At 37.2% G+C, this 23204-nt stretch overlaps 1 long non-coding RNA gene and 1 pseudogene across 1 annotated transcript in view; one reads left to right on the top strand and one right to left on the bottom strand.

Moving 5' to 3' along the window:
- LOC121028422 (uncharacterized) overlaps positions 1-23204 on the top strand; it is a 207003-nt gene that overhangs the window by 166670 nt on the left and 17129 nt on the right. The gene's annotated exons all lie outside the window — the stretch shown is intronic.
- On the bottom strand, positions 16868-17378 carry LOC121028420 (60S ribosomal protein L23a-like; annotated as a pseudogene).

Genomic DNA, 23204 nt, shown 5'->3' on the forward strand with positions numbered 1-23204 from the left:
TCTTTGAGAAGGAATTTAATAGCTTGCATATTCTTCACAATCTAATATTGCTTCTGCTTCAAATCATCTTAAATCTTAAGAAACATGTTTTAAATGATTTAAGTATAGATATCCAGGAGACATTCCCTCCTCTTATTTCTCTGAGTTTTATCGTTTAATTTCAAAAGTTGTGCATGGTGGAAAAGACATAGTTTTTATCCTTAGGCCCTTGGTCATCTTTTCTCTCATCTCTTAGAGCCACAGCCCTGTGATTTATAAATCTTGACTAACAGAATGGTTTCTGCATGAATCATTATCTTCTGAAAGCTAAGGAATGATATCATAAGGAAAAAAATTACTATATGCACTGTCAGGAAATTAACCATCAGGAAAAGCAGACACTTTTTGACATATTTGGACTCTCAAAAACTGAGGTATTTTAACTCTTACATTTTGTCCTTCTGTTTCCCACATCCAATTTAGATTAGACAGGTTTCCTGACAAAGGGCATGTCAAATTCTCCCCTATTTGGTTCGTAGGGATACAGTGGTTATCACTTTTAAAATGGAAATCTGTTTTGCTGATAATAAAAGTCACATAATAATTTTAACATTTATAGTTGTATAAAGTCAAAAGTGAATTCCTCAGCATAGTTTACATTTAATAAAAATACTCCCAAAAATATAACTATTGTACTATTCTTAATAAAGGGTTTCTCTTCAATATATACAGACATAGTGAACTTTGGAAAAAGTAAATTGATATTATTTAAATATCTATGCTGGTTGTTTAAAAGGATTGCAATCTATTGATCGGTTGTTGTAATAATTAGAATTGTCGTTCACTCTAATGTTCTTATGTAACATATAGTAAAGATTATATCTCTATATACTACATAGGATTTTGAGTGGTAGTCCAGAGACTAGTACTGTAGTTCAGGTTATTTGATTCAAAGCTTGAAACTCAAAATTTTCTATTTTTTCTTGTGTTTCTTGCCAAATCAAAGGCATTATCATTATACGATGACATTGATGCTTCTGCTCAGGAAAAATAATTGAACCAAGGCTCAAAATGATGTTAGGTAACAAGATTTAGCCTCACATAAATTTTCCCATGATCCTTCTTACCCCTCAGAGAAATGACTACACATTACCATTAACACCAAAAAGTGGGGATAAATGACCAAAACCCTATTTTTGGAAGATCCTGGCATGATTAGGTTGAGTTATGTCAAAAATAGTTTTGAAACACAGTATATATGACACTAGCTGGAGAGATGGAATTGATAGTATGGGTTGGACCAAACTTTAAAACTGTGGAGAAAATTGGATTGTAGTGGTTATAACCTGCCAGCTGAGTGAGCTAATAAATATATCCTTATAGCTGCTTAGACTGAACTCACTTAAAAGTATTTCTCTAATACCCAGTTTAGCATCAAATCACTTTTGCTGCAAAACTCACTCATGTTCCATAATTCTTCAATTAGTGAAGCCCCTGACTGATTCCAGTTCCCGTAGCAGAAGAATATTCCTAGTGACTGGTATTCCTGACCCTAAATCTCAATTAACCAGTGACTTTGGCACATTTGTCTGGCGTTCTAGACCATTCACTGCCTGGATCTCCACTTACATCCTTTACTTGATGATGTCTTACTCTTGTCTCACATATGTAGATGGTCTGAATCCTAGACTCAGTTTTGCCCATGTATCACTCATTGTATCCCAGTTTCATTCTTCTTGCCTGTGTCCCCATCCCAGTCTCATACATGGCTCAAATAAAGATCTCATCTTTTGTTCCCATATTTATATTCCCAAGGTATAACCCAGATCTTTAATTTAACACTCCCCAGGCTGACTCCCAGGCATAATCTCTTGATTACCCATTAGAAAAAATGTCTATTTTTTTCTTTTGCCCAGAATTCTTTGTATGCTCCATAATGACTCTGTTGTTGATAAAGTACCTCATTTCCATTTATACTGAATTTCTATTAAAAAAGTATTGTTAAATCTATCATTATCAAAAAAAGACTAAAGCACTCAGTTGTATATGGCATTGTTAGATGCTTTAAGAAAGTAAATTTGACAGCATAGGTTCCTGTCCTTCAGGAAGTTATTTTATGATGTAAAAAGGAGATATAGGCACACATATTTTAAAATAAGATTCTACATTAGTTGAGGGGAGTAATTTGTTATATTTATAGTCTAAGGGCTTTAGTAGGCCCCACCAGAGATGACGGATGATGATTCAGTATCATCCTATTTCAAGGAATTTATTAAATGTATCTATCAATGTTTTTATGAGGACAGTGATTCATAGCAGAGTAATAAAATAGAACTTTGCAATGAGTTCCTAAATCTGCCATACTGTCTATCATTATCCTCACTATGTTTCTTTTCCCCCTTTCTCATGTTTCTCATGTTTGGAAAGTTTATTTCCTCAGTTAGTGGTTGCAGAATTTAAAATATGTGATTAAAAACAGCAATCTTACATATATATATTATATATATACATACATATATATAATATACATATTATGGTTTAATATATATAATTATATATTATATTTTGTAATTATATATTATAATATATTATGGTTTATATATATAGAAATATATATTCTATATATAATAAAAATATTATATTTTATAATTATATATTATAATATATATATTATGGTTTCTTAGGTGCAAAGGAAAAGACTCATTCAATGTTATAGAGATGTTGGAGGACTAATATGGCTAGAGTTTCCCTAGCCTATCATTCTCCAACCAGTGTCACTGCCAGTAAAGCCAGGACCACAGGGAAGAACATGAGGCTTATATGGTAAATTAAAGTAACAGGCTGGCCTGAAAAGAATCAAATTAGTTACAGAGTAAGTCATAGGTTCCATTAATCAACAGGAAACTGATGAAAACTTCTGTTACTGTAACATGAAAAGGTCATCAAATCCTCTCCATAAAAAATAAGAATAAAACTAGAAAAAAATCTGACAAAAATAACCAAATGTCTTGAAATCAACCAAAGGCAGATAAATTGAGTTTTTATTCTTGACAAACTGCTAGAGCTTCAAGTAAGAGTAGCACAAGATTTCAAAGCAGCCATTATAAATATGTGCAAAAGAATTAAAGGCAATTATATTCAAAAAATAAAAATTAACATATAAAGAATTTCAATAGTGAAATAAAAGTATAAAAGAAAACCAAACTGAAATTTAGATTTAAAAGTATAATGATTTAAATAGAAGTTTCACAAGATGGGTTTGATAGCAGATCAGATAATATAGGATGAGATAAAAACAAGAGTGGAAAGTAGGTAAACAAAATATCCAATTTAAAGAACAGTTAGAAAAGATTGAAGAAAAATGAAAAAAGTCTCAGAAATCTGTTCGATTCCATGAAGCACATAAATATACCTGTAATTGCAACTCCAGGAGGAGAGAATAAAAAAACAAACAAACAATAAATATTTAAAGAAATGATGCCTGAAAACATCCTTAATTTGTTAGAAACCATTAATGTACACATTAAACTAGCTCATCACACTCTAAGTTTTATAAACACAAAGACATCCACACATCATAGTAAGCTACTGAAAGCTAGACACAAAAAGAAAATCTTGAAGGCAGCAATAACAAAATAACTCATCATGTGCAAGGAACAGCAATATGATTAACAGCTGACTTCTCATCAGAAACCATAGAAATCAGAAGGCAGTAAAACGACATAGATGAAGTATTCAAAGAAGACAAACTGGTTAAAAAAAAAAAAAGACAAACTGGTCATGGATTAGTAGTTTCAATAATGGTAATATGGCAATTCCTTTCAAAGAGAAATGAAGATTCAGTTAAGTCCTTATCAAAGTCCCATCCAATTTTTTAAATAAATTAACAAGCTAAAATCAAAACTTACATGAACACTCAAAGTACTTAAAGCAATTTCGAAAAAGTAGAATAAAGAAAAAGAACTCGTTACCTAACTTCAAAACTTCCTATGAAGCTACAGCCATCAAAACAGAATTGTATTGTTATGAGGGTAAGAATACAGATCATTGTAATAGACTAGAGAATCTAGAAATGAACCTACACATTCATGGTCAATTGGATTTTGATATAGGTGCTAAGCTGATTCAATGGAGAAAGGATTATTTTTTCAACAAAACATGCTATCACAGATATTCATTGTGAAAAGTGAACTTAGTACATTTCAAGCACCATAATCAATTTTTACTCAAAGTGAATCATAGACATTAGTTTTAGTTAAAACTATAAAACTCCTAGAAGGAAACATTGAAGAAAAATTTTTGACCTTGAGTTAGTCAAAGATTTTTTAGATAGGGCACCAAGAACATAGGGTTCCACAGAAGGCAAAATCAAGGAGTTATATCTTCCAAAATTTAAAATGTTTGCTATTCTAGAGACTTTATTAAGAAAATAAAAAGAGTGGCTCAGTCAGTTACCTGTCCAACTTCGGCTCAGGTCATGATCTCATGGTTCATGAGTTTGAGCCCCCATCAGGCTGTCAGCACAGAGCCGGCTTCAGATCCTCTTTCCCCTTCTCTCTCTACCCCTCCCCCACTCATTCTCTCTCTCTTTCTCTCTCTCAAAAATACTAAAAATTTTTTTAAAAAGAGAAAGACAAGTCAGAGTCTGGGAGAAATTGTTTGCAAATCGCATATTTGATAAAGACTTGTATCTGAAATATATAAAGAGCACATCAATTAATAATAACAAAAAAGGGGGGGCATGTCTGGGTGGCTCAGTCAGACTCTTGATTTCAGCTCAGGTAATGATCTCATAGTTCCTAGGATCGAGCCCTACGTCAGGCTCTGTGATGACAGTAAGAAACCTGCTTGGGATTCTCTTTCTCCTTGGCTCTCTGTCTCTCCCCTGTGTATGTGCTCTCTTTCTCTCAAAATAAATAAATAAACATTTTTTTAATAACAAAAAAAAACAATGAAAATCAACAAGGTATTTAAATACACATTTTATCAAAAAATATACATGAGGTTAATAAGCAAATGAAAATATGTTCAATCTCATTAGTCACTAGGGAAATGACAAAATGACAATGAAGTCAGAATGGGTCTGGCAGCCATTCAAAAAGATTGACAATACCAAGTGTTAGGATGTTGTGATAGGCAGAGTAATGACCTCCGCACCCCTAGAGATGTTCTTGCCTAATCCCCCAAACCTGCAGATATGTTACGTTGTGTGGCAAAAGAGACTTTACAGATATGGACAAGTTAAGGATCTTAAAATGGGAAAATTATCCTGGGTCAAGGTGGGCCCAATATAATCACAAATGTTCTTATAAGAAGGAGGCGAGAGGGTTAGAGTCAAAGAGTAGTGATAACAGAAGGAGAGGTTGGAATGATGTGAGTCCAGGAGCCAAGGAACATGGGCAGCCTGACAAGGAACACATTTTCACCTGGAGCCTACAGAAGGAAGGAAGCCTTGCTGACACCTTGATTTTAGCCTCATAAGACTCATTTCATCTTCTGACCTCCAGAACTGTAAGATAATACGTCTGTGTTGCGGAAAGCCACTAAGTTTATGGTAATTTGCTATGGTAGTAATAGGAAGCTAATATACATGTGGTAAAACTAATTTGAAATGGGAATTTGTAATTCCCATTTCTAGTTCTTAATGGGAATATAAAATGAGTCATTTTGAGAAAAGTTTGATAGTTACAACCCAGAAATTTCAGTCTTCAGTATCTACCAAAGAGCAGTGGTAACATATGTCCAAGTCTTTGGACCTGTGCACAAATGTTCAGCACTGCATTATTCATCATGGCCAAAAACTAGGGAAAAATATCCAAACATCCTTCAGTTTGTGAAAGGATAAACACAATACGGTGTAATGACTGCAGTATAACCATTATAAAGTGGAATAATAGCAGCGAAGAAGAAACTGACCATATGGCCACAGACTGAACCTCAAAAATCATGTTAAGTAAAAGAAGGCAGACCCCCAAATCTATATGCTGCATGATTCCATTTGCATACAATTTCTAGAAGAGTCAAATCCAAACTCTGTACAAAGAAAAACAACGTTTGCCTGGTAATTGGAGCTGCAGTTGATTGTAAACAAGTACAAAGGATCTTCTAAGTGGTGATGAAAGTGTTCTGCAATGTGGCTGTGATTATTGTTGTACAAGTGTATAACCTTACCAAGAATTATCAAACTGTGTATTTACAGTGGGAGAATTGTTTGGCATATAATAGCTCTATAAAGCCATTAAAAGTGAAAAAAAAAAAGAAACAGAAAAATAGATTGTTAAATTCTTGCTCCAAAATTTTTTAATATAATTTATTGTCAGATTGGTTTCCATACAACACCCAGTGCTCATCCCAACAAGTTCCATCCTCAGTGCCCATCACCCACTTTCCCCTCTCCCCAACCCCCATCAATCCTGTTTGTTCTCTGTATTTAAGAGTCTCTTATGGTTTGCCTCCCTCCCTCTTTGTTTGTAACTATTTTTTCCCCTTCCTTCTCCCATGATCTTCTGATAAGTTTCTCAAGATCCACATATGAGTGAAAACATATGGTATCTGTCTTTCTCTGACTGACTTATTTCACTTAGCATAATACCCTCCAGTTCCATCCATGTTGCTACATATGGCCAGATTTCATTTTTTCTCATTGCCAAGTAGTATTCCATTGTATATAGAAACCACATCTTCTTAATCCATTCATCACAGATGGCCAACAGACACATGAAGTGATGATCTCGCTCCAAAATTTAAAAAGGAGCTCCTATTCAGAAGAGATTGCAAGAGAAAATTCCTAAACCATGTTTTTCTCCTTAATTATGGCTTAGGTTTATTACATTTATTCCTGTATTTACATACTGGTTGTCTGCTTTTCTCATCTTATGAGAAAGTGCTGAACTTCTTGAAAACAAAATAATAGTTAATATTGAATCTATACCACCTTCCCCTCTCCAGGAATCTTCCATATGTCTGGAACACATTTGCTGAACCACTGAGTAAGCAATGCTCCCAGCTCACATACTAGCATCTGTTCTAACTACATAGGGGAAACATCCTTCCTCATGAATTTTTCTCAACGTTAACCCTTAGTGTCATTCTAGATTTTAGATATTGTTTTATTGAGGCTTCTGTGAGCACACAAGGAGGAAAGAGTTGGGGCAGGGAGAGTTTATCCTTTTTTTGCAGAAGGAATTCTGTTCCTCCATTTTTCAAAAAGCACATTATCACTCTTAGAATTTCTTCAAAATGTTTCACTTTGTATCATTTTATTCCCCCCCCCTTTATTGTGTGTTTTTTTTCTAGCTTTTCTCTTCTAATAATACCCCTTCCTTTGAAAGGAAAGTTACCATATGACCGGGCATTCAAGGTCATAGTTGGAGAATTTTCCCCATCCAGTACTTCCTCCCCTAAATTTATTTCATCAAGATTCCAAATAGAATCATTTAATCTATTCCTTTTTTTTATTACCCATAAAAAAAATCTTGATGGTCACATCTAAATCAGCCATGTGGTAAGTCATATCAATTTTTAAATGATCTGAAGTGAATGAATTGGTTAAAATGAAATTGATGCACGTCAGCATGTATTGGTACTATCAATTGCCATCAAGCAACTTTTTATTTTTTTTATTTTATTTATTTATTTATTTTTTTATTTTTGGGACAGAGAGAGACAGAGCATGAACGGGGGAGGGGCAGAGAGAGAGGGAGACACAGAATCGGAAACAGGCTCCAGGCTCTGAGCCATCAGCCCAGAGCCCAACGCGGGGCTCGAACTCATGGACCGTGAGATCGTGACCTGGCTGAAGTCGGACGCTTAACCGACTGCGCCACCCAGGCGCCCCAAAGCAACTTTTTAAAAAATGACAACTGGGGGGTGCCTGGGTGGCTCAGTTGGTTAAGCGTCCGACTCTTGATTTCAGCTCAAGTCATGATCTAATGGTTCTTGAGATCGAGCCCCACATTGGGCTCTGCGCTGACAGCACAGAGCCTGCTTCGGATTCTGTCTCTCACTCCTCTCTCTCTGCCTCTCCCCATGCTGGCTGGCTCTCCCTCTGTCTCAAAATAAATAAATAAACATTACAATAAAATCAAACAGAATAGAATAGAATAGAATAGAATAGAATAGAATTAAATTAAATTAAATTAAATTAAATTAAATTAAATTAAAAAAAAATGAGAACTGTCCAGTCCTGCAAGCGATATATTTGGGGATGCTAGATATTCAGTCTTTTTCTTTTTTTAAGCTTTTATTTAAGATCCTGTTAGCTAACATACAGAGTGACATTAGTTTCAGGTGTACAATATAGTGATTCAACACTTCCATACAACACCCAATGCCCATCACAGCAAGTGCCCTCCTTAATCCCCATCATCCCATTTCACCCATCCCCACCCACCTCCTCTCTGGTAACCATCAGTTGATTTTCTGTAGTTAAGTATTCAGTCTTTTTCAATCAGCATGATTCAGTGTGTTCCAGCCTCCTGGTAAGTAGTGTGCAAGATTCAGGAGACTCAAAATTGGAAGAAAAAAAAGTCCCCCAACCTTGGAGAAGCTCTCATTCAACTAGAAACAGACATGGTAAAAATAATTTGCTTTACAGTGTGATCAGAGCTGTAATGTGGTATAAACAAATGCTGGAACAGTTTAGAGATGATGGAATATGTTTTCCTTGTTTCTTCTACTGATCCGCCTCAAAACTCCACAAATTTTAACCAAAATTTTTTCATGCTTTCTTTGAAACTGAGCAGAAATCAAGAGAAGGATTATCATAAATGTACCCCAGCAGGATGCTGTTTATGTTTATGGCATAGCAGCTATATACCCTTATTTTATCTGTGTCTATATTTGTCTATATCTATCTATAGATAAATCTTTTTTTATCATACCTCAAACAATATCAACATTTATGTTATTTATTTATGTTCACATAACATATATTATTGTATATATACATACATATACACACATAATATATCCTTATAATACATAGTATGGTACATATAAATATAGTACATATACATCCTCAGGTTCTATAATGTGAAAATATCTGAAAAAGAATGGCTGGGCTCAAATCACTCAGATTGGTGTCAGTTTTTTCATTAAGAGAGACTATTCAGGAACTATTGGATAAAAAAAGTGATTGAATGCAAGTATCTACTTTTATTTCCTCCTAATCCCATGGAAACAATAATAAAGGGACTTTTAACAGGTATATACTCACAAAGATGTGAAGAACAGAAGAAAAAGGAACAGCAACAAAATTTTGGAAGGCCTAGAAAAGTTGAATAAGTAGATTTAGCAAACTCTTCAAAAATGAATTTTAGGGGCACCTGGGTGGCTCAGTCGGTTGAGCGACCGACTTCGGCTCAGGTCATGATCTCACGGTTTGTGGGTTCAAGCCCCGCGTCGGGCACTGTGCTGACAGCTTGGAGCCTGGAGCCTGCTTCCGATTCTGTGTCTCCCTCTCTCTCTCTCTGCCCCTCCCCCACTCATGCTCTGTCTCTCTGTCTCAGAAATAAATATTAAAAACATTTAAAAAAATGAATTCTAAACTGGCTATAAGGAGAGCCAAGAACAATCTTTGAATCCTTTAAAGTTTTAGGAATTAGTGATACCATCCTCTGAAAGTGGAAAATGGTTAGGAGTCTATGTGAGTAATACATAGGTCCTCACATCCGTCATCTCCAGCAAAGTAAATAAATAAGCAAATAAGTAGTTGAATTTTATTTTCAAATATAGGCTCTTTAGACTGCCAAACATGAGAAAAAATAACAGCTATACTTGCATAGAACTTACTGTGTGCCCGGTATTTTGTAAGCATTTACATTTATTGACTCATTTCAACCTTACCCCAGCCCTATGATAAACATGTAATTATCCCCCAAATCACTCATGCAAACAGAACCAAAAAGAGGAGTAATAGGTGACTGTCAACATACTGGGATGCTGAGACAAATGTCCCCTCCCATCCAACCCCCTTTCATCTCTAAGACTCAATAATGCAGCAAAAGCTCTACTCTCTAGACAGGAGATGGAAAGACTCTTCTCTGAGGATCCTGATACAGCCGGTAGGAAAAACTTAAGAGCTATTGAAATCAGGGTTTTCCCAACTACGTGGCCCAGCCAGTTGCCTGCAGTAAAACCCGCTGTTTCCCACCATAAACTCAGGGTCTCCAATCAACTCCTTAGTACCCTATCAGTAAATATAAACAAATAGATGAGGATTATCAGGCATGAGGAAAACTGCTGAAATGAAAGTTTGAGAAGCAAACAAGCAAACTTTTTTAAAAATGATTTTAAAAATCAATTAGGAGAGAATAAAGGTCTTGCAGATATAAGGAGACAAAATAATCCCCACAACTCATTTATTACCTATCCATCAATAGGTAATAAAAGATATTTTAATCATGAAACGCTAATACTATTTTAAAAAGTAATACTCAGACAAATAAAGAGGCATTTTAAATGTATCTATATATTTTTTAAATAATAAAAACTCAATAGAAAGGTTGGGATATAAAAATGTAGGAAATCTAACTTAAGGGTACATGACAACTAAATAAAACCTGGATGGGATCCTGGGACATGAAAAGGGCACTAAGTAAAAACTAAGGAAGTCTGAATAAAGTATGGACTTTAGTTAACAATAATGCATCAATATTGGCTTATTATTATAACAAATGCACCATACTAATATAAAATGTTTATAATAGTGGAATATGGAATATATGGGGTATACTGGAAAAAAATAGGAAATCTTTTAAGAAATGATGCTAACAAATAATACTATGAACTGTAAGAACAGAGATAAGAAAATCTGACAACCAGTTCAGAAAGTCAAACATTTATATAATAGGAAGACCCAAGAGAGAACACGATTGAAAAGGAAATAAATTAGAAATGAAATAATTCAAACAAATTTGAGCTATGTGGTCCATGTAACTTTTCAGACTGTTAGAGCTCACTAGTTGAGCTATATGGATGAAAACAGACCCCCACTGAAACATATAATTTGAAAATTTCAGAGAACTTCAGACAAAGATAAGAGCTAAGCTTTTGAAAAGGAAGATGAATCCTTTGAGTCCAGTAATGGACTGGGAATCAGAATATCTTTAAACCTCTCGGCATCAACCTCAGAAGCTAGAAGGCACCAAAGCATGCTCAGGATAGAATAAAGATATTTTCAGGTAAGCAAATTTCAGAAAATTTACCTCCCGTGAATTCTATCTCAGGAAGCTCCTGAAATGTGCCCTACCAAAATGAGAGAGTGAGCAAGTACAGAGAAAAGAATGCAAGAGAGCCAATACAGAGAGCCAATACAGAGAGCCAATAGGAGGCATGAAGAGGGGTCTGGTATAAGAAAGGGGCACTGAACACAGGGGCACCCAGTCTCATTTGGAGCATGTCAGAAGGTTCCTGAAGTGATGTCCTCAGGAAGATAAAATTGACAGAATACCTGACACTGAATGCATTTAGAGCAGAGTGAGACATTTGCTGAGGAGATTGGGGTTGAAACAGGGAAAAGTCCCTAGAAATCCGAACAAAGAGTTAGTAACAGAACATAATAAACCATAAATACCGGGGAACAAAAGATGTGCAGGAAAGACAAAAATGATCATGGCTTACCAAATGGCTTTAAGGAAATTGTATTTGCATTGTTATGCTCATATAAACACAAAATATTTATCTAAAATTAAAATTAAGCCGAGGAATGTCTACCATTAGGATGTAAGGGCAAGGAAAGCAAAGACAGTTAAAACCTTCTTTTTTTTCCAAGACAGAAGTTAATGAGCCCAGCCTAAAACTAAAACACCACGAAATGACAAAGCAAGCATGTTATTTAGGAATGTGGAGCTAAACACCAAAATAATTACTTAAATTGGTGAAGGAGAGCTGGGTGTTTTGGGGTAGGGGGATTCTGTTGTTATTTTTAATAAAGTGTTTTTTTTAATAAAACTTGCAAAGTATTTGACCCTTAACCTATGTCTTTGTGTAACTATGACAAAAATAATAATTTAACAAAAAATAAAAAAAAGAAGCTCTGTAATATCCATGCTGTTCATTGTCATTTGATTTATTCTTGATATTGCCTATTCTTTCTAATGAGAGGAAAAGCCTACTGATTTTTTTTTTCTTCATCATTCTTAACTAGCTTAAAGGGATTATTGAATTTTAGGAACTTGAAGTATGGTGCTAGCTATAATAGAGATTTAAAATTCATTCCTTAACAGTTATATATATGTGGGAAGATTTCAAGTGACAGATATTAATAATCCAACAACCTGCAGGAGAAAAAAGGTACCAAGATTTTGATGTCCCCAAGAGATGCTGAAGGTCACAAACTAACTATATAAATATCTAGTGTACTGATGCTTTGATACCAAAACTCTACCTCTTAAAATCTTTTACTTCTGGAAGCTATCTGGGGGTCAGGGGAGGAGGGACACATACAGTAGGAGAAGATAATGAGAGAATGAAAAAGAGCAGTCAACCTAAAAATCCACAAGGAACCCAATGAAGACAGTACCTTCACTATTTATGGCCACTTGTTGGGCTAGGAAACATTTAATTTGTATTCAGAATGATTTGTTTATCCCGAAATCAAGCTGCAAAAATTCCTTACCTATCCAAAGCCTCAAGTATATGCCATAAAACCAATCAATTTACGGCAAAGGGATGGTAGTAAGTTTAGACAAAGAAAGTCGAAGATGACTTCCAGAATTCTTGCAGCAAAGTCACTGAGTGCTCTAGCCTGAGTGTCTGTGTCCGCCAAATTCACATGCTTTAATCCTAACACCCAGTGTGATGGAGGTGGGAGGTCGGGCTTTTGGGAGGTGATTAGGTGATGATGTGGAGCCCTCATGAATGGGAGTAGTGCCCCCAGACGTCCCCCAGAGATCCTGTCCCTTTCTGCCATGTGAGGTTACAGTGAAAAGACTGCTACCCAGAAGAGGGTCCTCACCCGATCATGCAGGCATGTTTATCTTAGACTTGCAGCTTCAGAGCTGTGAGAATAAATTTTTGTTGTTTGTAAGCCAACCAAGCTATGGTTTTCTGTTATAGCAGCCCAGTTGGACTAAGATACTGGGACTTTATATCAGTGGAGATATTATTCAGTGCCCTGAAAAATAATTAAAGGCAGGTGGGACTCTGGCCTTACGTAAAAAGCCATTATAAGTATCAAGAATACCTTAAGAACATGATCTTGCAATACACTGATATGTGCACTACAAAATGTCACTATTCTCTCTCATTTGTAATCTGACACCGATACATGAGCAAGAGAGTGAAAGGGCATCTCAGGTAAACCATTGAATAACACATATTGATAGTGTTGTATTTATATTGTGTGTGATCAGAATACAGCATTTCAGGGAGGAGAAAAAGAAGCACTAAAACATTGCCATACATACCTTTTGATCCAACGGGTTCACTACTAGGAATCTTCCTCCCCCCAATCCCGCCTATGTACAAAGATTTTCAGAAGGATGTACACTGCAGTATTTTGTATATGAGTGGAAATAGGGAACCATTTAAAATGCCAAATGGTACATCTGAATTATGGAATATTAAAAATCCATCTAAATATACACACACACTCTTGAATGTATATATGGTAATACAACCATATTTTTTAATGAAACAATTTTTAAATGTTACTGTGATCCCATTTATATATTTAAAAGATACGCATGTATGTACAATATGTATTCAGTGCATAGAATGGGCCCTAGAAGAATAAACACCCCTTGTTGGTAGTGATTACATCTGGGAGGATTATTTGAAAAGGACCGTAGGGAGTAGTGTGGTTAAGGGAACAGTAGCCCCTCCTTATCTGCAAGGAACACGTTTCAAGACACCCAGTGGGTGACTGTAACTATAAGTAGTATCAAACCCCGTATATATTATGTTTCTTCCTATATGTACACACCTGTGATAAAGTTTAGTTTATATATTAGGCACAGTAAGACATTAACAGCAGTAAACAATAATAAAATAGAACAATTATGCCCATATACTCTAATAACAGTTATGTGAATGTTGTCTCTCTCTCAAAATACCTTATCGCACTGCACTCACTCTTCTTATTGTGATGTGACGATACAATGCCTACGTGATGAGATACTAGTTGGTGAATGACACAGCATTAGGCTACCACTGATCATCTGACGATATGTCAGCAGGAGGATCATCTGCTTCTGGATGGCAGTTGACTGTGGGTAACTGAAACTGTGGATACAGGGGGACTGCTGTATAGATTGTGGTGCAGACCTCCTAAATTTGGATCTTGACCACTTAGTGTATGTCCTCTCTAGATCCTTCAGTTTCCTCATCTATAAAGTGTATGAATGCATATGAATATTGCTTAGAATAGAGTTGGCACTTAATAAATATTACATAAGTTAGCAATCATGAAACAAGTGTTCATCATTATAATTAAGGGAGAGTTTTAGTTTTTACTCTGTAACTGCTGTTTTGTTTAACTCTTGTGCAATACACCAATGCATTTTTTTTTTATTTTTTAATGTTCATCCATCTTTGAGAGAGAGAGAGAGAGAGAGAGAGATGTGAGTCAGGAGGGTCAGAGAGAGAGGGAGACACAGAATCTGAAGCAAGCTCCAGGCTCTAAGGTGTCAGTACAGAGCCCAACATGGGGCTTGAACTCACAAACCACGAGGTCATGGCCTGAGCCGAAGTCAGACGCCCTACCGACTCAGCCACCCAGGTGCCCCTATTTTATGATCTAAAATAAGGAAGACAAAATCCAGAAAATTTAATGTTATTGCTGTAGTGGTGATAAAACTGTATAAAGACGTTAGGGCATTCAGTTCCAAGACCTCCTACTCCTTCACTGCTAAATGAACTAGACTACTCAGAGTAAACAATTACCCCTCTACTATCTCAAGGGCAAGGAATAACAGCTCTTTCTCTTTAACAAATCCTACGGTGCTGTGTACCCAGCGGGTGTGCACTAAATGTTTGCGGGTAATGATAATGGTGAGGATGCTGACAGCTGTGACAGACTATAAAACTTAATTTAAAAGCCATCAAGAAAATGTAACACAAAATACATTCCTGAATTTTGTCTGTATGGGAAACAAATTCGGTTTGATTATTAATAAAGTAATTTAGTGTACATGGTACTATTGATTATTTTGGTAGCATCCTGAGTCTTGCTCATTAGCATGACCTAATTATTATTTCAAAGGAGTTAAAGAGCATAGCAAGGTCCATTTCTATTATTTTAGTATTAAAACTTGGTTTCCTGTAAGGACTTTATAAATTAAATGCACAAAATGGATGTTAGCAACTAAATTATCTTTAATCCCTGCAGCAAGATTTGCAGTAGTATGACTGTTTTCTGTTTCCTTAAATTGCAATGTTACTTTGTTTCTACAATGACATACTCCTCTTCTATGTGTTTAAGTAGCTCATGCATGGAAAGAATTACTTTATTGGAAAGATGATGTGTGTCCATTCTAGCTCCATCCCAGTTTCGGGGGGTGAGGCTCTAACCATTTATTAATAGGTGGCACACTGCCTCTCTTCTGCAATCACTGAAGCATCAGCCAGGCAGTATATCAATGGCATTTACCCCGCCAATCAGCAGATCTGAAACTAATCTTTATTAATGGATCTCTATCTCCTTGAGGCTGATATCATGGTGACTTGAGTGATTGGAAGAGATTCTACAGGGCAGATGCACTGCAAGGAACAAGAGCCAGGACTACGGGGCATAGGTGACCTCCTATGGTGGTGGGAGATTCTATAATCCCCTCCATAGCTATAACCATTGGCATCCTGCCAGGAAAGAAAAGCTACACTAGTTATCTGAACAGAGAAATTTAATGCAAATAATTGTGAACTAGTAACAGGATATTAACTACCTACAGAGGCAAGGAGAACTCTCAAGATTACAGGAATAACCGATATAGGGAGTAGCTACCACAATGCCCAGGAAGGAAATAACTGAGAAGAGAGCCCTATCCAGGGTGGAGACTTTGACCTCATTGGAAACAGTGCCCATGTGGCCCACTAGATGGCAGAGAATTTTGCTGAATGGCCTCAGCATGGCCTGGCACCCAGGGTTCCACTCAACAATAAGCTGCCACTGGAGCATTAATTAGCCTCTTTGGAAAGTCAGCCAGGGTACCAGCAAGGACTGAAAACTTGCATGGAAGCAACTTACCGGGGTGATGGAGAGTTTTGCAAAAAAGCCACCCTCTGGGCACAAAAAAGTGCCCGTGAAGCTTTCCAATAGGAAAGCCAAGCACAGAGTGCCTTCCTAACTCATTGGATGGCCACTGACTGGAGTGGTGGGAAGATTCACTGGGGAGGTGACTGCCACTTGCAGCTTCACACTGAAAGACACAGAAAAAACAAGCAAACAAAACCAAAAACACACCATATCCAGGACAAGAAGCACCCTGCCTCCTCATTGTTCCTTCAGGGCTCTCTATTTGCAACGCCAATAGTGCACTTGCTGGCAAAGAAGTATTTGCAAGTTTGAGTTTCAGTACCACAAAGCAGGGTGGAGAAGGGTGGGTTTGGGGCTCAGAGGCAATACTTTAACAACTGGTGCAATAGCCAAGCCTGGAATATTGAAACTTGGTTTTATTAAAGGACGTTATAGAAACAACCTCCCTATTTTCTTGACCATTTATTCGTTAGTTTATTAACTCAATCAAGAAATATTGATTGATCACTTACCATATGACAGGTACTATCTTATGGACCAAAGATAGAGCCATAAATGAAAAATGCGGTTCCTGGACTTGATCTCTGGTGGCTGGTCTTCTCTCTAGGTTTTTTTTTGTTTAGTTGTGGGGGTTTTTTGTTTTTGTTTCGTGGGTTTTTTTGGTTTTGTTTTTTGTTTTGGGGGTTTTTTGGTGAAAAAATGTATATTTAGATTTAGCCAGCTGGGCTTGGTTTAGATGATCCCAATTTTGCTGGCAACATCCAAAGCATCATAGTCGGGAGCCAGTTGAACATATGCTTTCTTTTCTCTATCATGCCTGATCAGGATGTTGACCTTGGCCACGTCAGTATTGTAGAGCTTCTTCACATCCTGGTTGATCTGGGGCTTGTTGGCCTTGGCATCCACAATGAACACAAGTGTGTTGTTGTCATCTGTTTTCTTCCTGGTTGATTCAGTTGTCAGGGGGAACTTGATGATGGCAGAGTGGTCAAGCTTGTTTCTCCTGGGGTGCTCTTTGAGGATATTTGTGCTGCCTGTGGAGAACTAGTGTCCTGGACTGCCAGAATGTAGGTGACCTGTGGATCTTCATTTTTTATAACTGAATGCCTTTCAGCACCCCTTTCTTGGCCTTCGAAGCCTTTGCTTTGGCTTTGGCTTTGGGAGTGGTAGGGGCTTCCTTATTTGTCTTCAGTGCCATCTTCATGAAAGGGCTCTCTAGGGTTCCTAATTCTACCTCCAATTGGCTCAATATTCCTGTTGGCGTCTTGATCAGCCCCTTCCCCCTGGCTTTGCCCTGCTTTGTTCCCAAGATGCTTCTCAGTCCTTGATGGCTACCCCCCCCCAAAAAAAAAACCCAAATAACACAGTATTAAAAACTATACTTCCTTCATTATTTAGTCAAATATGTTTATATAGGAAACTAGAAATATGGTCAGGGTGCCTACGTGGCTTAGTCAGTTAAGCATCAGACTCTTGATTTTGGCTCAGGTCATGATCTCACAGTTCGTGAGATTAAGCTCCCAGTTGGGCTCTGTGCTGAGCATGGAGCCTACTTAAGATATTCTCTCTCTCTCTCTCTGTCTCTCTCTCTCTCTCTCTCTCTCTCCCCCCTCTCTCTGACTTTCCCCCACGCCACCTCTAATGCTCTTTCTCTTAAAAAAAAAAAAAAAAGGGAGCGAGAGAAAAGAAAAGAAAAGAAAAGAAAAAGAAACTAGTAAGATGGTGATATCCTAAACTAGAACTTTGGCAATTAGAGATAGGAAATGAAGGAAAATGGGAAGGATGCATATGAGGTAGAATAGACAACTCCTAGTGAACCCTTGAATGGAGGGGCTAAGCAAAATCTGGGTTTTCACCAAGAAAGAGTCTACTCAATTATCCTCTGGCTCAGCCTCCTCTGGAACCCACTCTGTGTTCTTGGGTAAAAGGCTTTTAAAAGACAATGAATAAAATCTAAATGTGCTTCCCCTCCATAACTTCAGTCAATATGAAAGGAGAGACATTGGTAGCAGTAGTCTCCAGGGACATAAATGCCATTCTTTGTGTTAAAAGTACAGCAGCACAATGGTGGTGCTTTTAGGATCCACTGCACTAGGTAAAGAGCCCTGGACCAGAGATTCTAGGAAAATTGGTAGTGTATTTAATGGGCATTGGTGAAGAATGGCCATGTTGATGTTTATCACACAAAGGAGCCTTAGAAACACATCCCACTGATGCCAATTTGTGTAAATAGAAGAGGATCTTACTGGAAGGAAACTTACAGTCAAATAGCAGAGCACATGTGATCCTTTCAGCCATCATGGTCCCATCTAGAGCTGTGCTTAAGCCAGGTCTAATTGGATGAGCATCATGAGGAAGTCTTCTTGAGGGACCTACCCAGTCAAACGCTGCATATTTATAGGACTGGAATAGATCTGGACCAGTATGTTACAACAGAAGCTTTCTGACCCCAAAAAAAGGGCTTGTTAGAAAAAGAAAGTCTCTGGAGTTCAGTAGCTGGTTTCAGCCTGTTTATCAGTTGAGCTAACTCCTATCATACCTGCTGCGCTAGCTTTTTTCTAGGCTATTAGAAAGTGAGAGAAAACGAGCCTCCAGAGTCCTCCGGGTTCATCTTTCCTTAATGATAGTCTATGAAAGATACACTTGCCACTGCAAACTTTTGCTTACAGGGAAGAAAATAATTGGTGCTGTATGCAGACTAGTTAGAAGAGGACAGGAACAATCTTTTAGGAGAGGGCACACTTCAAAAATTTCCATTAAAGAAAGGCTTAGATGCACTGTCAATGCTTTGAAAACTCCCAGAACCACTGGAAAGAAATGTAAGGTAGACTGGTGATAAAACAAACAAACAAAAAAAGGCATGTAAGTGAGGAGCCAGAGAAATACTTTATTGTATTTCAGAAACACATAGCTTGGGAGAAATGGATTATTTGTAAACATACATAGATTGTATGCAAAGATACTTAGTTGATCCGACAAAATCAGTTACAGGACAGACACACAAGCAAACACACACACACACACACACACACACACACACACACACACATGCACATATACATATAGAGAGAGAAAGGAAAGGATTAATTATCATATGGTCCCTCTACCAACACGTCAGTAAATTTAAATCTGACACCATTTTGCTTAAAGTAGGTGATAGCTTGATCATCAAAAGTGGCCAGTATTTGAGTTTTAGTATAAAGGAGAAAATTCGGATACCATGGAAACATTTTTACTGACCTAGTTTTGTTTCTGTATTGAGCTGAAGATGAGGAGTGAATGTGGAAAACAGGAAGAAGAGAGGAGAGAAAAATTCATTTTTGTTTCTTTCCATTTTTGTGTCTTATTTGACTCTACCTCAAGCTCTTATGTCAACTTGTTCTCTACTTTCCTTTAAAAGTTAAATTATCTCTACGGGTTAGCAACATAGTTCCTTTTACTTAAAACTGGTGGAAATAAGCCCCCAATTTATTTGTGTGCGTTTGTGTGCACATGCACATGTGTGTATTCTTAAATCCTGAATTCTTTATGAATATTATAACAAACACCATCAACTGGACCCTCGAACCATTCTCTGCTCTTCCTTTTATTAGTAAATCACACAGAGTCCTTACAGAAGTCTGAGCGGCACAAGGCCACCCAGCTAGACTACATTCCCTGGCCTCACTTGCATTTAGCTGTGGCATTATTACCAAATTCCCACCACGCAGGAATCTGCGCACTGCCATGCTACCTCCAGGACCTCCAGTTCCTCTCTTTTTTCCCCCTTTTCCTATGGACTGGGCTGGAGATGGACTGGAGATGGGAACGACTGGAAGAACCACCTCCTGGAGCTAGAAGCCGCATTTTGACGAGGGCAAAGGCCAACCTCCCATCTGTCCTTGGGGGACCTCATGGAGCAGAGATGTTACATAAAAAAGAATCAAACATCTATTTTATTAAGCTCCTTCATTGTAGGCCTCTGTTAAAGCAGCTTAACCTATATGTTAACTACAAATATCAAACTATAGAGAATTGCCGACCTATCATAGCACAGTAGTAGAGGTACACAGTTCTGAAGTCCGTAAGATATATTTTCATCTAATTCAGTCTTAACTTTTACATCTCTTCATATCTACTTCATTACGTAAAATTTCAGCTGCTTCTCAGATATCTGGTTTTTGGTTAACACTTAAATCTGGCTGCTTTAACGACGTAATCATTAGACTGTAGAACACTTCTCCCCACACATACCTTTCTACCACATTAGCAAAGGCCACCTTACAGCAGTTCCTTTTAGCAGTATATCCTGTCCAACTATCGGGAAGAAATTGCAAGACCCACTCAAAAGCAAAAACATAGTTTGAACTAAGCTAAGCATCCTATTAAGTAAGCTAACCAAAAAAAAAAAAAACAAAAAACAAAAAACCCACAAAAAAAACAAGTAATAAAGTAGAAGGAAGGAAGAAACAAAAGTACAAAAATCAATGCTGCAGAAATAGGAAAAAATGACCAACAGAGGAAAAAGCTAGCACTTTGTAGAAGTCAGTCTTTTACCACAAAAGACACAAGGCCAAGATATTTTTGTAGATAAATTTTACCAACTTTCATGAATCAAACAATCCCTATATTAAATTTAAAAATCTCAAAGCCTAGAACAAGAGGGCCAATGACCAGATTTATTTAAGTTTAGTCGTTAACACCCAGGCCACTCAAGGAAGGAAAGAAAAATCTAAACCGATTTCACTTGCGAATATAGGTAAAAAAAAAAAAAAATCCTACAAAAAATAGCAATGATAACTAAATTGAATACATGATCCTGAGCTGGGTCCTTTTGCTAAGAAGGACATTACTGGCAGAATTTGAATGGAGTCTAGGAAATATAGTAGGAGTGCATTTCTGCATCCAACTGTTTCACTTAATTTGATGACTGTATTGTACATATGGTGGAGAATGAAGGAAGTAGACACTAAGTTATTCAGGGATGGTAGGACATCAGGTCCCGATTCAAATGGTTCAGGGAAAAAAATAAAACTCTTTGTACTAGACTTGCAGCTATTCTGTAACCTTGTCAATGGTTCAAAATAAAAATCTGATGGTAGCCAGAGGGGAAGCGGGGCGGGGGGGGGGGTGCAAAATGGGGGAAGGAAAGTGGGAGATAATAGCCTTCCAGTTATGGAATGAATAAATCATAGGAATAAAAGGCACGGCATAAGGAATACAGTCGGTGGTATTTTAATAGCTCTGTAACGAGACAGATGGTAGCTACACTTGTGGTGAACATAGCATAATGTTTAAGCTTGTCATTTCACTAAATTGTACACCTGAAATGAATGTAACGTTATGTGTCCACTGTACTCAAATAAAAAAGGGGAGTGGGAATGTTAAAAGATCAACATTGAAAGAAAATATTAAAGAGAATGTCAGTATCATTAGTGTTATTTAAAGTCACTTGTACTTCTCAAATAACTTACTACTTTCTTTCTGTTATGCAATCCGTGTATGCTGAACTTTGACTCAGTATTATCACAGAGATTGAGTGCAGAATCCAGAACTAGATTATCTGAGTTCAAATTCCATTCTGCTACTTACAACTTGTGGGATATAGGCAGATTACCTCACCAATCTGTTTGTCAGTGTCCTCATTTATAAAAAGTAAGAATAAAATGGGTTAACATATATAAAGTATTAAAGTATTGGCTGGTATGTATTTATTGATAAAATCATAATAGCTACAGTCAGTCAACCTTGTTGCAAAAAGGATTTTGAGTTGTTCTACATATACCCACAACATGATACTGATACAGCAATGGTAATCACGATAATGCTAATAATGTATTCTAAATCCATGTATGACTGATAATATATTTTTCACACAATGTCACAGTTTTCATTTTACCTGCATTAAATATTTGGCTATTTCTCACAGGATTAGCAACTCTGTTTCCCCGATTTCAGGGCTTTATAGGTGATGTACAGTAGACGTAGTCACAGCAACACTTTTCTAGGGAAGAATTTGAAAACTGCTTGAAACTGCAGGTGAAGGGCTGTATGCTTTAGATAATGACTCACGTGGGACAGTACTTCATACAGGTTACACGAGCTTAGACCATTAAAGCAACAGTAGTGGTTGCCTCACATCACACTATTTTCTGGGAAGCTGTGTTAATGAAATGCAGTCTCAATTTCTTGGGCTGGTGATTTTTGGTTCATTATCAGGGAAATATAGAAGGTTTCCTGCCCGGAACCCTTTTGCCAAGAATTAGATGACCTCCACAAACAGGCTCAGTACATTCCCATGATGTCAGTCCACTGGGCAGTTTTCCGAGGTGGCAGGTCACGGCTGTGCCTTCTTAGCAATATTCCCACAAAGTGAGGAAAAGGTTGGGGGTAGTGGGGGGAGAACAACTGTGTCCTCTCTGTCCACAGAATAAATAAGCGAGTCTCACTGAGTGTCTAAGTCCTGCCACGGACTTTTCTCTAATTAAAAAATCCCTACGTAATACTTTCTTTTTTTTTTTTTCCAGTAGAAATAGATTTCTCGGTTTTCTTTCTAAATCAACCTTATTCTGACTCAGTTCAGAAACCAAAGCAAGAGTGTAAGAAGTCAGGTGAAAGGCCCCAGAGCATCATTTCTTCTGAAGGCATGCCTTGTTAGAACTGGATTCAGCTCAAAAAGAAGCAGTGGATGAGAGACAGAACGCTAGCAGCTCTAACACTCTGGGTTATTATACACACAGCTAATGGGTTTACCCAGTATGATTTGTTCTCTTGCCTCGATTGTTAAACTTGAAGATTAGCAGAAAATAGGCCCAGAAAATTGCATAGGAACCCAAACTTGGTTTCATGTGGAGAGGAGAGGATTTTGGATTTAGTGGATACAAAAAGTAAGAATTTTCTTCTTACAGTAGACCATTGCTGTTTCAGATTCTGTTTGTACTTATCTCTATTAAGCTCCTTGTTGAAATGATCTCCTTCTTAGATGGTGGGAATTAAGGTTAATGTTCATTTTTAATATTCTATAATTAGAGCACCTTGCACAAGTGACTGA

This window comes from Herpailurus yagouaroundi, unplaced genomic scaffold (assembly GCF_014898765.1).
Source record: "Herpailurus yagouaroundi ecotype Mexico unplaced genomic scaffold, PumYag 100, whole genome shotgun sequence".
NCBI lineage: Eukaryota > Metazoa > Chordata > Mammalia > Carnivora > Felidae > Herpailurus > Herpailurus yagouaroundi.